This window comes from Monodon monoceros, unplaced genomic scaffold (assembly GCF_005190385.1).
Source record: "Monodon monoceros isolate NGI ecotype Baffin Bay Population unplaced genomic scaffold, NGI_Narwhal_1 Super_Scaffold_7, whole genome shotgun sequence".
In the NCBI taxonomy this organism is placed as follows: Eukaryota; Metazoa; Chordata; class Mammalia; order Artiodactyla; family Monodontidae; genus Monodon; species Monodon monoceros.
Window position 1 is genome coordinate 88,229,757 of NW_021703784.1, and position 16,611 is coordinate 88,246,367.

The window sequence follows — 16,611 nt, forward strand, 5'->3', positions numbered from 1 at the left end:
CACCTGTTGAAATTACTAAGGGCAATAAGGAAAAAAAGATATTGTGATTAATAGGTTATAAAAACCTTAAGAGTCACATGCCCTAGTAGTTCTTTGGAATTTTATTAATAAGAAATTTATTTTCTATCATTATTATTATCATTATTATCATCATCGTCATCATTATTCAGTACCAAGTGGGGGCTTAGGATTACTTGATACTGTATATTCCCTTAAAGAAATGATCTACTTGCTTTTCACAAAGCTGGAACAGAGACAATTGTTTAGAGTTCAATCTATAGACTAGTTTAACACAAGGGAAGATCTAAATCTTTTTATTTGTAACCTCATAAAACTGATGCACCTTTTTCAAGGTAATTAAGCTCAAATCATAAAAAGATTTGGCCACGGGGCTCAAGGGAACTGGTAATAAGATATTCAGACTTTTATCTCCTTGCAGTTGGTGTGAGAGTGTCTTGAGCTGATAATGGATAAAAACAGCAAGTGTACGCCAATGGATTCACGGTTCCTTCCAGTCAGGTTCATGATTCCCTCTCTGTCTTCATGTTTCACTTGTGAACTGGCTTCTAATTTACCATTTGAAGGGCAGAACCATGCTATTAAATGCTTCCCTACTTTTAACACTTGATGTCCTTTAAGGTGAAGTTTATGTTTATCCTCGCTATCACCCTTTAGAGCAGTCAGATGTCAATGATCCCCAGTGGCTTCACAGATCAACGACACATTCAAGAACACATAAATAATTGTTGACTAGATCAGTACTTGACCCAGAAGTGATTCTCAGACACCTGATATGGTTAGTTGCAGTGTGTGAAATCTATTCTGGGAAAAATTCCAATGCTAAACTTTATTTTCCCAGTTGGCAGATTGTAAAAAAGAGGACAGGGGTTGCAGGTAGAAGAGGAATTTATGTTCCTTGCTGCCTACCATACAGCAAGCATTTAGGAAAATTTCTTTAAAACATATCCTTTCATTCTCACAATCTCTGATAAAGTTGCTATTATGTTCATTTTACAAATGGTTGAAGTTCAGAGGGATGAAAATGTACTTCTCTGCTTATTAGTAAAAATTTTATCTCATAGAGTTTTGTTTATTTTGTAATTTTTAAAACTGGTGTGATCAGATATTTGCAAAATTAATTGAAAGGTGTGTTACACCCATTGGAGAAATTGTACTTTATGTCCAAAACACAATGAAGAACAAGAATGTTTTCTTCCCCACCAAAATTATATCTTTTGGGGCATTTTAATTTATGTAAAAATGTTATGTCTTTACTGAATTTTTCCCTTATTATTATTTGGGATTGTTATGAAAAAAATATTCAAAAATATGGAGGTAAAGAAAAATGTAAAATTGCATCCATATTTACACAAGAATAACTAACTTTAATGGCTGATACGTATACTTCTAGACCTTTGAACAAATATTACTATATTGTATCTGTTAATTTGTAAGTGAGCATTTAAACAAATGTAATAGTTTATTGTAACATCTATCTGTGTTAATAATGTATGTAGATATTTTTCATGGCTTTATTACAATCCTTGGTATGTAATGTTAATCTATTAAACCAATCTCTTATTAGTGGACATGTAACTTTTTTGTTTCTTATTATTATAAATAACATTGTAATAAACATTCCTGTAAACACTACTGTGCATTCATCTGAAAATTTTCTTAACTTGCTAAAATTGAACCTTCTGCGTTAAAACATATGAACGTTCACAGTTTCAGTATATCCATCCATCTATCCATTTATTCATTCTTCATTCACTCAACAAATACTGAGTATGTTCTGTGTCCTAGGCATGATTTTAGATGCTTGGGTTATATTAGTGAATCAAACAGATTAAAATATATCTAGGTCCATGGAATTTACATGATATCTAGGGGAGAAAGAAAATTTGAAAAAAGTGTTCAATAAGTGTATTATATATATTGTGTTCAGTGGTGGTAAGTTCTACAGTGTCTATGGCATCTTGGGAGGGTTGGGTCAACACAGTCCTCAGCTTGACTTCCTACCTTTTGCCAAGTTCAAACTTCCGTCTCAACAGGAACTGGTGAAGAAATCAAACTCATCTGCATAATGATAATCTCAGTCTAAAGTACAAAGATTGGGTCTGAGAAAGAAAAATTTAATCGCAGTTGCTCAGGGAATAGAGGTTAGCATCCTTGGGATGACTGGAGATCTGTGTTCCACCCTTCCAGGTTGTTTTGCCAAAGACAGAAGGAGACCTCAGAACTAGATGGGAAGTTGTGTTTCTGTGACTCACTGTCATCCTAAAGGAAGTCAAGATAAGCTCTGTGAGCAATACAGCATTGCACTAAGTTGAAGAGGCTAAGTTGACATTGCATGAAGCTTTACATACTCAGTCAAGGAAATATGATGGCAATGACTTACTGAAATATTTTACTATAAAAGTCATCATTTTTATGAAACTTTTAATTGGCTAGAGAGAGATCAATATGCCAAAGTATTAAATTACTTGAATGTGTTCTATTCATTCACCCCTTTCCGTCATGTACAATCTTTTTTTTTTTTTTTTTTTTGCGGTACGCGGGCCTCTCACTGCTGTGGCCCCTCCCGTTGTGGAGCACAGGCTCTGGACGCGCAGGCTCAGCGGCCATGGCTCATGGGCCCAGCCGCTCCGCGGCATGTGGGATCTTCCCAGATCGGGGCACGAACCCGTGTCCCCTGCATCGGCAGGCGGACTCTCAACCACTTCGCCACCAGAGAAGCCCATCATGTACAATCTTTACTCCTTCTCTCTAACTTCTAAGTGGCTGATCCCCTGACACCATATAATTATTAAACAGAGGTTACTTGCTATGTTAAGATTGTGCCTCAGTATATCCTGAATGCTGCTGTCTCGTATTTTCTTTCTGCCATGCCTGGATACCTAACTCACCTTATCTCAAACTTCAGTAACCAGAGGAGCCTCACACATTATTGTGTCTTCCTCTCTCTCTCTGCTCTAACCCTAACCCTAACACCTAGGTGTACTACTTCTGTTTGTCTGCTTAGACATTCATCCATCCATTCAAAAAAACATTCATTGGATACCTTCCTATGAACCAAGCTGTATGTAAGGGATTGAGGATACAGCATCAGTTTGTATATTATTGCCTCCGGGGATTTTACGCTCTCATGAAGGAGACAGGTACATAAATATGCAGTTAAAATGCATTATGGGAAGATCTATGATAGAGTTATGTGAAGAGTCCTCTAACAGCACAGAGGTCCATGGGATAAATGGAGGAGGTGATACTGAAGATAAATAAAGAACTCTAATAATATGTTTGGTACATGAGCTAATCCCTCATTTCTTACTCCCATTACTCTAAAAGTGTTTCTTCTCACCAATTTATGGACTTCTATTTTTCTTAATAGTTATTATTTGGAGGCTTCTTTTCTGGATATTTCTTTACTATACATACCCTGCTTTTTGCAATCCTCCTGTCTTATCATTCTTCATTAATGGCCAGGAGATCACTTTTCATGACTATTTTTTCTTCTTTGTTCATTAATTTGCCAATATATGAACCTAAACCACATTTAGCATAAACGTGACTTAATTTTAATTCCCCCGTGCTAAAATGGCAGATATATTTAAAATTTACATCCTGACAGAAATGAGCTTGTGCTGTGATACCTCTACCTCTCTCTTTTAAGCACAGCTGGCATTCTATTAATAAATGTATAGCATTATTTTAGTTACTTTCCTGAGCATAGACACTGACACATCTTGTATCCACATTAAGTACTGAAGTATTCTGCATTTTCATAACGCAAAAATTCAGGAGAAAAAATTGTCTAATTGTTCTCTTTTATATCCTTGTTTTAATACGTAACTGCATTCTTTAAACACTCAAAGCCCATTTGGTATTCTACCACAAAATTTTTAAAAACGGAAGTATCAGATATTACCTAAATCCAGAATCATCATCCAAACCATATTAATTTGAAATTTTACCAACGTCAACTAATGTGTGTATTTTTAAAATATTTGCATCACCTTCTTACCTCTAATGACACTGCATTATAAAACCCAAGCAACCAGTTAATGGTGAGTTACACTTAACATCTTTCAGATGAAGGGTGGCTGAAAGTTCCTCCTTTGCAGGTACTATATTTATTTATAAGGTGTATCATATAGGTCCTACAAATAAAGAATTTTAAACACACACAAGGTAGCCTCCACGGTCTATATCTTTGTTCAGTTGCTCCAAATGTGTACTTATATCTGAGGACTTGAATTACTATAAATCTCACCTAATAGACACTGAGAATTTTAAAGAATAAGTAACATTTTTTCCTAACTAATTAATATATAAAATATTCTTTGATCATGAGAATACAGTGAATTGGACACATCTATTGCTACAACAATGCTACCCCTAAAAAAAGTACCCACAAAACTTCAGTGGAATGCAAGAAGAAACATTTATTTTTGCTCACCATCTGTGAGTTATCTGGGCACTTCTGATAACATCTGGGCCCCTCCATTCAACTGCAAGTCAAGGTGATAGTCCTCCAATCAGCCAAGCTGATTATCATGGTGGAGACAGGATTTTAAGAGAGGGCAGTGGCAAGCTTAAAGCCTCTTTTCAGAACAAACAAATTATCATTTCTTCCACGCTCTGTTGGCCATGGCAAGTCACAAGGTAAGCTCAGTTTCCATAGGTGTGGAAATAGAGCCTACCTCTTGCTGGGAGGAGCTTCAAAATTATATTGCAAGGGGAATTGGAGAATTGGGGCTTTTTAAAACCAATCTACCACCAACAAACATATTTCTGGTGAGAGCATATATTTTAAAAGATCATTGTGTAGGTCTGGTTTGACCGCAGTGGGTTAAATTTTTTAAAATTGTTTATAATCAGTGAACAATTGATATATTTTCTGTGAACATAATTGAAGAAATGATATAAAAACAGGTAAAATATTTTATGTGAAAATGTTGTCATCTCACAACTGTTTCTGTTATTTAAAAAGAGTCAAGTGATTGAGTGAGCAACAATACAAAACTGACTAGTCTAACTGATGACATCCACTCTAGGATATGCAGTTTTTAAAGTAATTATGAAGCTTATGGAGCAACATAGCAAACATATTTATAAATGTAAAGTAACATTCACAATCAATTAAATATGCAGTATCATAAAATAATGGAGAACAACATATAATACTTTCCTGTTATAATTATTATTTGTTACCTTGACAAGACTTTTTTAATGATAGATACTGCAACCTCTTTTGAATATCTTTCAAAAGCTCTCAGTCAACTGGTATCGCATCTTTTTCTTTGAGCATTCAAATTAATTTTAAAATAGAAAAATGATAAAATGGGAATTTCTTATGACTTAATATTAAGAAAACATAGCAGAATATATAATTTATGAGTACAATTAACCAAGAAAGAAAGATACCTAAACCTATGCATAGAAAAAGAAATTAAATAATGTCAGAATATGTATAATAATTATTTGTGCAACATTTTTTAACTTTTATATATTCAAATGATCTTTTTAAAACTTTTTCTACAAATATGCACATTAATTGTTCCCCAATCACATGCTACCTTTCAGAAAATTCCAGCATATGCATATTTCTATGGTACCCACACAGGGAAAAGAATTTAAGGGCACAAACTTGGAAACCATATTGTGCTGTGAAAATGTTTTGAAATTAGGAAAGTTGACATAAGGATAGGATCCAAGAAAAGCTACTGGCATTTGATCACTGTAAATTATGGAAAAGAGGAAGTAATGATGAAATAGATCTGACAGCGATGCCAAAGAAAAGGATGCTAGAACACCAGATATAATAATCTCCAAGTGTTTGGATCAGGGTGATTTACCAGACTACTACAACTTTTTAAGATTATCTAATTCCTCTGCCTGATTCATATCCAACCAATCATATTGCTGAGCTGAAATTAGTTTACAAAAAAAGTATCTGCGTTTCATATAGCGTTAAGTAGGCTAATCAAATAAATGGTTGATGTTTGATGATTTGCTTCTGGTTTGGTAATCCCTAAAGTGATGACATTGGCATTCAGCTATAAAGCTTTCTCTGGTGAGTTTTATTATTTGAAGATACTGTGATCAAATATTATAAATTTTCAAAACTTCATGCTTTCCTGATTCCTCAAAGTCACCACAAACAGGCTGTGAGCACCCCGCTCAGGTGACCGGGTGCATCAGCATGATAAGGCTGGTCCCTGTCACAAGTTCTGCTTTTTGACCTCCCCTGAGTGTGACCTAGTGACATTCAAATGCATCAGTGAAATCCTTTCATGCCTTCTGCTTGTGTACTCTACCCTGACTCTCAGTGAAGACACTTCCCACAGGCTGGCGCTCTAGCGTGCGCGCGCGCGCTCTCTCTCTCTCTCTCTCTCTCTCTCTCTCTCTCTGTTTGCCACCTGCTTGAATAAGCCTGCTCCCTTGAAGCTTCTCCCATATATACCCCTGAGTGATGTCCTGTACCTCCCTCCTCTAGGAACTGAGGGTATAATAAATTTATTTCACTTTCATACACCTCTCCAAGGTGCTATTCCTTGTCTGCACCAGACTTATCATCAAAACCCCCACTTTTAAATATTCTAATTATTCCTATAACACAGGTCAGTGATGCAGAATCTGGCCATTGAGTTTTCCGTCCTGTGGATCTGAGGACCTGGATTAGTACTATATTAGTTCTGGGGTATCTCAGAACACATCTTAACCACCACTTCACAAGAAAAGAGGTCAGAGTCAGATGGCTATAACTGGATTTAGTAGTTGTAGCTTCATACAGATAAATGGATCTATAATTTCTGTTTCTAAGGGTGTGCAGCTAATTTTGTGTTATCATGTGTGATGGTTAATTTTATGCATCAACTTGGCTAGGCTATGGTATCCAAATATTTGGTCAAAGACTAGGTTAGATGTCATTGTGAAGTTGTATTTTAATGAGATAAACATTTAACTGGTAGACTGAGTAAATCAGATTACCTTCCATAATGTGGGTGGGTCTCACCAATCAGTTGAAAGCCTTAAGAGAAAAATACTGAGGTCTTTTGAGGAGGAAAGGGGGAATGTTGCATACAGATTGCCTTCAGACTGGTGCTGCAACATCAACTCTTCCCTGGATCTCCAGCCTATCAGGCTATGTCAACAGTGTGTGCCAAACTCAAGGTCACTGGAACACTGTTTTGACATTATGCTCAGGACAATATTAAGAGGTCACTATCTAAACTGTCTAAGCTGAAGAATCCTGACCAAATCCCACCATTTCTCCAAGGTGAATAGGATAAAAGTAACTTCCAGAATTGTATTACTACATTGGATGACACAGTCAGGGCAGAACATGGATGCTCTGAGGCTTGAGCCATACCTTAACTCTTAAAATGTTTCTTTGTTTTTCTACTAACATAAGCTGTTAGTGATTCTCCTCTGTAGTAAATAGTAGGGACAAGGCTAGTCCTTTGACTAAATTCTCCAAAGGAAAATAAAAAGTAATAGAGTGAACTGTAAAATGCCTCTCTGGGAATTAAATACCAAAATGCATCAATTTCAGCATCAAACAATACATTTTATGACACATGTTGTTTGACTACATCCCTTTAACACAAAAATGGTCAGTGGGAGGTGGGGAGCAGTTTGAGAAAGAGATAGGAAAGATATGGAAGAAATAAAAGGAACAACTTTAATGACAAAATGCTGTCATGCCTCATAAAATAAATTAAGAGTTCTATTGCATGTCAGCCTAGAGCCACATAATCTTTGCTCAAAAAAATCAACCCAATTTATATCAATTAACCCAAAGCAAATCCAGCTTTTTGTATGCTTAATAGAAGCATACATAAAATAATAAAACACACCATAATTAGAGGGGATTCACTGTAACTTTTTCTTATTGACTAAGCATTACAACAGCAATAAAACATAACCTGTTGTTGAGGGTATCCAAAATGCCCTTTTATACAGGTGCAGAGTGCAAGGTTAGTCTCCACAATCTTGAATTTAGCCGCATGATATTCTATGGGAAGCTTGGTGTCAAGTGGAAAGTGCTGACTTGGTTAGAGACTTAGGATTTCTAGTTTTAAAAATCTGTCAGTTATTACCTGTGTGACCTCGGGCAATTCACTTAAACTTCCTTAGGTTCTGTTCCTTTATCTATAAAATAACAGCAATGAATATATTCCCATAAACTTCCTAGAGTTGTGTTAAGTAAACATCACTCCAAGGTCAGACAAGAGGATCTGATATAAATTATCAGTGACATACTATACTGATCAAACATTTATGGTCTTAAAATAACTGCTTGTTCATTAAGGTATTATACCCCTTATTCAGCATTTGACAGCTCTAAGGATCTACTCCCTTGTTATCCTTCAGCTGCTAGACATGAAGGTCCAACTCCTGTACTCAAGGTAGTCAAGAAAGGGCTAAAGTCACAGCAGCTTTCATTTCCTACCCGAACCCCCATTTTATCCAGGTATGACTGACAAATAAAATTATGTACATTTAAAGTGTACAATGTTATGTCTTGATATACATATGCATTGTGAAATGATCACTATAATGAAGCTAAGTTATGCATGATATTTAATGGTCTATGTCAGTTCTGCTCAGAATGTGGCCCTCAGACCAACAGCACTGGCATTACTGGGATTTGTTTTAAAACTTATATACTTGGGTTATATACAGACACATAAAATTAGAATACATCAGGGTTGGGACCAGGCATCTGTGTTTTAATAAGATCTCCACGTAATTTTCATACTGACTAAAGTTTGAGAAGTCCTGGTTCAGATAAAGTCTTATTTATTTAGAAATTTTATTTTCAAACACTAAAAGTATAATGCCGTTTAAAGGGAGCATTATTATAATTAAATACATGAAAAGATACAAGTGGATAGCCAGCACATGTCGCATAAACTCCTCTGTATCCATAGTCTATATCTATTATTTTCATTTTTTACAAAAATTAAGTGATCACTTATGTATGTTAATATTAATAATGAGTTTCAACTGATTATATAACAATGAATTACAGACTTAGCATATATCTGAAAGAGATAGAATGCTTGCCTTATAATATGTTAGTCATGACAAATGAGGAGTATACCATAAAAATAAAATTAAAATTACTATCCTGACACGAACAAAACTGAGTAGACAGGGAATATGATGACAGTTTAGGATTATTGCTAATACTGAGAAAACCTTTCAGAAGATAGCATACCCTACATTGTTCTTCGTTAGAATAATAGTGCTTTATTACTAAGAAAAAAAAAGCACTCGCTGAATATAACCAACAACTTAATAAAAGTTTTAAAAAAAAGAAAGAAAAAAAATGCAGTTGGGAAGCCGTAAGGCAGAAATATTGACCAGAAGAGAAAGCATAGACTGAAACATGGCAAAAAGTTAGAACAGAAAAAATAAAACAAAATAAAATAAGCTAGAGATAGGGAGTGGATGGAGGCAAACTCAGAGACAGAAAAAAAAGAGCAAAAGGATCATTAATAAAGCTGTGAGGCTGTTAGCTGAGGACATGTGAACTCATAAATATGAAGACCCCCCCCCATTAGGGTCTCAGAATTGCGTGGTTAAACACGCAGATGAGCTGTATGTGAACACATTCACATGTCCCAACACCCACCACTCCCCCCTGCTTTATAGCTAAAGACAAAACTAGAAGGTTGAGGATTGAGTCTGGAACTCTCTTCTAATGGTATTTTCATCCTGGTGTGTAGGAAGTGTTGGAAACAATAAGGTTATTCTTAAGACATCATTCCTTGCTTTCTATGGAAAAAGTATCATACCCAGTGTAAGAAAACAATCTCTACTCAGGAGAATTCAAAATCCTACCCAGAAGGAATACAATATTGGAATCATCGTATTATTATAAGAATTATTTTTCAAAATTCAGAAAGAGTAGCACATTTTGAAATTTTTATTACTTTAACAAGCATCACTACAAAAGCAGGTTGTTGTTTTGTTTTGTTAATTTTTTAAAAATTGTTGTTGTTTTAGAACAATATCAAGCCAAGCTAAAGTTAATAAGGTGAAAGAAAACCAGTCAGTTTTCATCTGCTGTAACTACACTCTGTTGACATCTTTACATGGTCATGTTCATGTGCGTGTGAATTTTAGAAAAAAGCTCACAGCCTGCACGATTTTTTAGTGTCAATTAACCAAGAGCTACAATCATTGTTATTTTAATAACTGTATTTATTTCAAACAAACCCAAGTAATGCAGCTTCCTGCAAAAGACTTGAAACTGACTAAGCTCTCCCGGCATCAGCATTTTTAAGGAAAGAGGTTCACAGTTTACCATGTTATTTATAAGCATATTGGTAGAGAAAGACTAAAAACAGCATTGTAAGTGTCTCCCTAAATTTTATGCCTGCCAACTCTTTACTCATATTGCAAAAAAAGAAAAGAGTATAAACTAAGAGGATATAATCTACTCATACCTTGATTAAACCAAGGCAGAAAACTCCCCAAAGTTTCTGTGTCATTCTGGAGAAATGCCTATGGAAGCTATCTGATGAAGCCAGTCATTCTGTAAAAGCTCTCACATTTGTGGAGGCTCTGTCATGTACCCTTTTAGCTGACCACCTCCAGGAAGCCTCCAGATATCAGTCCAATTCTATACTTCCCTGCTCCTAGCACCAGATTATATTCTCAAGTAGCATGTATAAACCTTGATGTAGTTGATGCTCCCAAACTAGATCATACTGTCTTGAAGAAGCTTCCGTTACAGCCCACCTAGGACAGAATGTAGTATTTTTGCACATTTAGAAGATGCTAAATATTTCAGTTCAAGCCTGAGTCATCATGCTTAATGTATTTACCAGGGATTCCATATTTGTCGCACAAGGATATTTGAGTCAGCCAGTGTTGTTACCACATATAATTTGTTTAGGAGCTGAGTGTTTTTATAATAGTTGTTGAGTATGATGAATCTAAGAAGAATTCAAAACCCATATTTTGTACTTATGACAAATTTTCTAAAGTTAGAAAAAGTTATACTCAAAATTACCAAAGAAGATCTTTGATGAAAAATTCTTTTAGGTTTGGGGAGAAATAAGAAAAAGAATACCACATTTGTGAAACTAACTTCCCTTATTTGATCCTTCGACTCTAGTGGATTTACTTCCGGATTAAATGGGTCATGGGTGCATTGATTATGATTGCCAAATCCAAAAATCCCGAAGTGATCTGTTGAGACAATATTTGTAAATAGGAGAATCAATATTTGCTGGAGAATCTGGAATAGTGGTCTAAGACAGACTTTTTATGTCTCACTCATCTGGGCTTAGGAAAGGTTCCTGGATATGTTCCAAGACTTCAACCTGGCTAGAGAGTTTAAGGGAAAAACTCATTTTCACTCTTCTGAAAAGGAACTCGACCTCCACCTTCAAGTTCTTATCCAACAGCATAATTACTGGGAACATATTTAACCAGTTGTGGAGAAGATTTCAACGTCTATATTTATCCAGTTTTTCTTGGAAAATTTTAGAACTCCAATTTCTAGTTGTTAGTTTGTAGTAGTCTGTGACTCTTAAAGGGTATGAAGCAGCCCTTGTTGTGGTCATTTCTGAAAACAATGCCTCATCCTGCGTCCGGGTACCACATGCAACTTCCTTCAGTGTGCAATATCTTGAACACATTGCTTCTGAAATGTCTGAAATGTTTCTCAAAAGAATGAGTTTATCTCTCCAACATTCCCAAGTTAATGCCTTAGCATAAATCCAAGACAATCACAAAGTTTAACTTTGCAGGCTGTGGAAAGATGATACAGTGATTGGAAAAAGACTAAGACTGGGTACCAATCACCTTGGTTTCTAATCTCACCTATGAAACAGGCTTAAAGATAAGTCCCTTTACCTCTCTGGGATTGAACAGAATAATTTATACAGTCTTGCCAGCTTTATGAATTCTAATATTATGTAATATGAGGAGTCTGGAAATATCTCTACTCTTTCTCAACAATTACCATGACAATAATATATTGTCAATAAATGTATGTAACATTCTTCTTTCTCTTTCTCTACATAAAGTGTTATCTGTTCATTCAGCCAGTTATATAACCTAGGCATTGACAGACCCTGTATCAATTAGGGTTATTCTGGTTGGAGTAATAAAACATGATTTAAATTCATGCAAGAACAAGGCAGAATTTTTTATAATTATGACCTGAATAAAATCTGGAATATCCTGTAGACCCATCCTGTCATAGTCAAAGAAATGTGCTCTCACAATCTAATTTAATTATTGATTAAAAAAATAACTCCTGTCTTTCCTGAAGTCTCTCAAATGAATTCAAAGAGATACGATTTATAATTCAAAGAAGTATTTCATAAAATCTTCCACTGTCAATCCTCTCTCGACAGCTCTGTCATACTGAGGCCAGCTTACAGTCCCTCTTTCAACTCCTTCAGCATTCACTCCTAATCAGAGCTTCCCCATTTCTTCCCTCCTCCATTTCTCATAATCCTGTCTGTTTTTAATCCCCCTTCCAATGTAAAGTAAAAGTCTCTTTTTTTCTAATGTTTCAGGTCTATCTACCAATCACTCAGAATCAATTCTACAAAGCCAAGGAACTTTGCTGAAAAACTTGGAACCAACTTTAGAAAGCAAAGAAAAAGAGGAAAAAGAAGCAAGATTATCTCAATGGGTATATTAAAAAGGGAAAAATCAAACTTTTATAACTTTACATATTTTATTTTATTTTCTACATTTTAACATACAGGAGGGAGGGGTCTCTTGACACTCCATGTGAAGGATGTAGCTGGGCCACTGGAATAAACTAGAAATAGTAGTATGAATATTTTCAAGGGTATCTTTTATTTTTCCATCTCTGCTTTTTGTCTCTGGGCCTGTTTGGTTTTGTTTCTTCTTTCCAACTCTAGAAACTGTTCTCCACTACTTTTTTGTCTCTATATAGTAGAAAGCACGTCCTCTGTGAGCTTTCCTTTTAATTTGATATATATTCAGCTACCAATAGAGTAAATCATCTTTTTGTAATAGGAAGGGAATCTGATTCAGTTTATATCTCATGTCCACTCAACGTCTAATTAAAAATAACCAAGTTGATGAGTTTGTATTTTACCAAATACATATTGATGTGGTTGCAAGATGGATTTCTTAAAACACAGTGGGGCTATGGTGTGAGAAGACAACTATAGGGCCAGTCATAAATTCTAACTCTGACTGCAAGAGTATAATTCCTGCTGATTTAGATAGGCCTAGAGTATCCTCTGGCTCCTCATTGTTGTTGTTATTCAGTGGTATTTCACACCATGGTTTCAATGATATATTCCTTACTGTTGGGTGAGACACTTTAAAAATATATTTCTAGGGGCTTCCGGGAAGATTGCGGAAGAGTAAGACGCGGAGATCACCTTCCTCCCCACAGATAGACCATAAATACATCTACACGTGGAACAACTCCTACAGAACACCTACTGAACGCTGGCAGAAGACCTCAGACCTCCCAAAAGGCGAGAAACCCCCACACACATACCTGGGTAGGGCAAAAGAAAAAAGAAGAAACAGAGACAAAAGGATAGGGACGGGACCTGCACCAGTGGGAGGGAGCTGTGAAGGAGGAAAAGTTTCTACACACTAGAAGCTCCTTCGCGGGCGGAGACTGCCGGTGGCGAAGGGGGAAAGCTTCGGAGTCGCGGAGGAGAGCACAGCAACAGGGGTGTGGAGGGCAAAGCGGAGAGATTCCCGCACAGAGGATCGGGGCCGACCAGCACTCACCAGCCCGAGAGGCTTGTCTGCTCACCCGCTGGGGCAGGCGGGTCTGGGAGTTGAGGCTCGGGCTTCGGTCCGAGCGCAGGGAGAGGACTGGGGTTGGCGGCGAGAACACAGCCTGAAGGGGTTAGTGCGCCACGGATAGCCAGGAGGGAGTCCGGGGAAAAGTCTGGACCTGCCTAAGAGGTAAGAGACTTTTTCTTCCCTCTTTGTTTCCTGGTGCGCGAGGAGAGGGGATTAAGAGCGCCGCTTAAAGGAGCTCCAGAGACGAGCGCGAGCCGTGGCTAACAGCGCGGACCCCAGAGACAGGCATGAGACGCTAAGGCTGCTGCTGCTGCCGCCACCAAGAAGCCTGTGTGCGAGCACAGGTCACTATCCACACCCTGCTTCCGGGGAGCCTGTGCAGCCCGCCACTGCCAGGGTCCCGGGTTCCAGGGAAAACTTACCCGGGAGAATGCACGGCGCGCCTCAGGCTGGTGCAACGTCACGCCGGCCTCCGCCGCCGCAGGCTCGCCCCGCACGCAGTGCCCCTCCCTCCCCCCACCCCCGGCCTGAGTGAGCCAGAGCCCCGGAAGCAGTGGCTCCTTTAACCCCGTCCTGTCTGAGCGAAGAAAAGACGCCCTCCGGCGACCTACATGCAGAGGCGGGGCCAAATCCAAAGCTGAGCCCCTGGAGCTGTGAGAACACAGAAGAGAAAGGGAAATCTCTCCCAGCAGCCTCAGGCGCAGCGGATTAAAGCTCCACAATCAACTTGATATACCGTACATCTGTGGAATACATGAATAGACAACGAATCATCCCAAATTAAGGCGGTGGACTTTGAGAGCAAGATTTATGATTTTTTCCCCTTTTCCTCTTTTTGTGAGTGTGTATGTGTATGCTTCTGTGTGAGATTTTGTCTGTATAGCTTTGCTTCCACCATTTGTCCTAGGATTCTATCCGTCTGTTTTTTTTTTTCTCTTAATAATTATTTTTTATTTTAATAACTTTATTATATTTTATCTTACTTTATTTTATTTTACTTTATCTTCTTTCTTTCTTTTTTCCGTCCCTCCCTCCTTCCTTCCTTCCTCCCTCCCTCCCTCCCTCCTTTCTTTCTTTCTTTCTGTCTTTCTTTCTTTCCTTCTTTCTACTTCTGCTAATTCTTTCTTTCTACTTTTTCTCCCTTTTATTCTGAGCCGTGTGGATGAAAGGCTCTTGGTGCTGCAGCCAGGAGTCAGTGCTGTGCCTCTTAGGTGGGAGAGCAGGATACAAAACTAATGCACAGAAATCTCTGGCATTCCTATACACTAATGATGAAAAATCTGAAAGTGAAATCAAGAAAACACTCCCATTTACCATTGCAACAAAAAGAATAAAATATCTAGGAATAAACCTACCTAAGGAGACAAAAGACCTGTAGGCAGAAAATTATAAGACACTGATGAAAGAAATTAAAGATGATACAAATAGATGGAGAGATATACCATGTTCTTAGATTGGAAGAATCAACATTGTGAGGAGAGATATACCATGTTCTTGGATTGGAAGAATCAACATTGTGAAAATGACTCTACTACCCAAAGCAATCTACAAATTCAATGCAATTCCTATCAAACTACCACTGGCATTTTTCACAGAACTAGAACAAAAAATTTCACAATTTGTATGGAAACATAAAAGACCCTGAATAGCCAAAGCAATCTTGAGAACGAAAAAGGGAGCTGGAGGAATCAGGCTCCCTGACTTCAGACTATACTACAAAGCTACAGTAATCAAGACAGTATGGTACTGGCACAAAAACAGAAAGATAGATCAATGGAACAGGATACAAAGCAGGAAACCATAAACAAGACCAAAAGACAACCCTCAGAATGGGAGAAAATATTTGTAAATGAAGCAACTGACAAAGGATTAATCTCTGAAATTTACAAGCAGCTCATGCAGCTTAATAACAAGAAAACAAACAACCCAATCCAAAAATGGGCAGAAGACCTAAATAGACATTTCTCCAAAGAAGATATACAGACTGCCAACAAACACATGAAAGAATGCTCAACATCACCAATCATTAGAGAAATGCAAATCAAAACTACAATGAGATATCATCTCACACCAGTCAGAATGGCCATCATCAAAAAATCTAGAAACAATAAATGCTGGAGAGGGTGTGGAGAAAAGGGAACCCTCTTGCTCTGTTGTTGGGAATGTGAATTGATACAGCCACTGTGGAGAACAGTATGGAGGTTCCTTAAAAATCTACAAATAGAACTACCATATGACCCAGCAATCCCACTACTGGGCATATACCCTGAGAAAACCATAATTCAAAAAGAGTCATGTACCAAAATGTTCATTGCAGCTCTATTTACAATAGCCCGGAGATGGAAACAACCTAAGTGTCCATCACTGGATGAATGGATAAAGAAGATGTGGCACATATATACAATGGAATATTACTCAGCCGTAAAAAGAAATGAAATTGAGCTATTTGTAATGAGGTGGATAGACCTAGAGTCTGTCATACAGAGTGAAGTAGGTCAGAAAGAGAGAGACAAATACCGTATGCTAACACATATATATGGAATTTAAGAAAAAAAAATGTCATGAAAAACCTAGGGGTGAAACAGGAATAAAGACACAGACTTACTAGAGAATGGACTTGAGGCTATGGGGAGGGGGAAGCGTAAACTGTGACAAAGCGAGAGAGAGGCATGGACATATATACACTACCAAACATAAGGTAGATAGCTAGTGGGAAGCAGCCGCATAGCACAGGGAGATCAGCTCGGTGCTTTGTGACCACCTGGAGGGGTGGGATAGGGAGGGTGGGAGGGAGGGAGATGCAAGAGGGAAGAGATATGGGAACATATGTAT